Source organism: Abramis brama (assembly GCF_963993115.1).
Source record: "Abramis brama genome assembly, chromosome: 2".
Classification (NCBI taxonomy): Eukaryota; Metazoa; Chordata; class Actinopteri; order Cypriniformes; family Leuciscidae; genus Abramis; species Abramis brama.
Window position 1 is genome coordinate 32220901 of NC_139964.1, and position 2582 is coordinate 32223482.

Sequence of the window (2582 nt, forward strand, 5' to 3'; positions counted from 1 at the left end):
CCTTTCTGTTCGGCAGCTTCCATGTGCATCTGTTGCCATCTCAGCCCTGGATTATCACAGACAATGGGAATGAAACAATAGAGGAAATAACAGAAAGAAGGTTTGTGCCATGTCTGTACTGTGGGCAGTGCATAGAGTGCTGGGGCTATATTCAATAAATGAACAACTGAAGTTTGTCATGCTGTTTTGTCATGGCAATTGACTGGCTAGCCAACAGGGAACGTTCTCGGAACTTTGGCTGACATTCTAAAAAGTTATGAACAAACATTTGTTCAACATTTTGTTAACATGTTCAAATGCAGATTAAAATCCTCATTGTAAAATAACATTGTCTGATAATATACACTACCATAGGTAAGATAAGATTCATCCAATTAAAGGCATCATGACATGGATTTTTTATTATTATTTGAATGTTCCTTGAGATTCACTTATGTTAATAAAGTTTTTTTGCACACACACACACAAAACGATTATATCCAACTTTCATTCTGACCCTCTAAATATCCTCCTTTAAGGCGTGTCAGTCAACGGCCACTGTTATGATTGGCTAAGCCATTGCATAACAACAGCCACTTGCTATAGGCTCTATGCACGATCGCTTCCGCGTTTTGTCTCAGCCTTTTAAAGTGACGACTGCAGACCTTTGTATGAGATGTGATGTTAAATCTCTCACGTCAAATGTTGTGAATCCACTCTCTGCGTGTTTCTTCGTCCACAGGAAAAGCGTGGAAACTCGGTATAGAGTTCAACTTTGAGGAGGCCTCATAACGGGACACAACAATGTTCAGCCGAACTACTGTCTTCCCGCCCTTTCTGGAAGCCATCACTACAATGCTTAACTATATAATACCATATATAATACTTAAATTATAAATCGCTGTCAAATGAATTTTATAAAAGTTTTGCAGCTAGTACACTTCAGAACGCACTATGCGGAAGCAAAGACGCTGGCTGAGATTCTACCGGAAATACGTCAGCAGCGTTCGTGCATAGAGCCTATTGCACGCGAGTATGCGTTTTGAAAACATTATCGAAAATGGTCATCTACATACAAAGCATTAAATCATTTACTTGTGGTTTGTGATGCAGCTGCTGTCAGATGCTGCTTCATCTTCCAACAAAAGTTTATTTGCGAACTCTCCATTACACTGTGCCTCGTTTACGAAACAAAATGTTCTGAACAAACGTAATCCTCTAACGCGATCCGGGATGCCATTAAAATCCACTTGTTTCCAAGCTGGGATCCTTCTGTAGTCTGTACAGAGACGCAAATGAGCTGTTTAAACTGGACTCGTCAAAGAAGCGAATGTTCTTTCACTCTTCCACTTGTCCTGTCGACAGACTCAAGTGCGTGGAGTATGTCAAAAACTGAACTCGCATTTGTAAACTGTATCAAGTATCAGTGATTATAATTGGTTCTATTGGCTTTTGACACAACGCTCACATCCAGGCTGCGTACAAAATCACATGCTCTTGAGTACTTATTTTAAACAAGTAATTACTTAACAACCGCTAAAAAAGTACGTTCTATATAGTAGGCTAAATGTAATCTGGATGTACTACATTCGCCATGTTGTCATTATCATGTGACTTACCAGTGTCAGTTACTTTGCTTCACTGCGATTCATAAATCCTCTCTCCCGTGGCCTCATGGGATAGTAAAGTGTCCATCGTATGCACACTTCAGAATCTCACCGTATAGTAGGGCATCCGGGTTACTTTTTTTGTCTACTCTTTTGAGTACTGTGAATTCGGACATACTTCTTTTGTCACACGCTGTTTTTTGCCAACTATATAGCATAGGGTGACCATATTCCAGGTCATGTCCGGCCGGGATTTCGAGATCGCCCAAAATATCCGCGATTCGGCTTTTGCTTTCTCGTCGCCATTCATTTTGTTTACATGTACACCTTTTGATTCAGTAGTACTGAATTAATTCCGATTGGTTAATCTGAATGTAGTGTTTACATGAACGCTAAACAAGTGATCGGTTGATGTGCGTGTAAGCATTGCTAAGAAAATTCCTGTGTTTTCGTCTCGATCGGGATCCGTGTGAATCAGAATGCATGACCTGCAAAGCTGGCACGTACGTGTCAGTGTCAAATAACGTAATAATGTAAACATAATGAATGGTGACTGTAGAAAGCAAAAGACGAATCCCGAGCATTTTGGGCGATCTCGAAATCCTGGCCAGATATGTCCGGGTAAAACAGGACGTATGGTCACCCTAATATAGCAGGGAAGTACGCGATTTCGGATGCAGTCGTTAAGCGACTGAATGCTAGTGGGCGGGGCCTATGGTGCGATGATGTGTAACTATTTGTCAATGACTTGCTCTGGAGGCAGTCATATGCAAATGTTTTGCCCATGTGACATCATTGGTCACCCAATTTTAAAACGAGCTGTTTTTGGGGCTTGATTAAATAAATGCTTTGTTTATAATGAGGACATTTTAAACTATGAAACTTTTTTTTAATGGTACAAAACCTCTTCGTACATTTCAAAAGATCAAGGCATATCTGATTTCTCATGTCATGACTAATAGTGCAAGAAAGGAATAAGACAAGCACAAATACCTT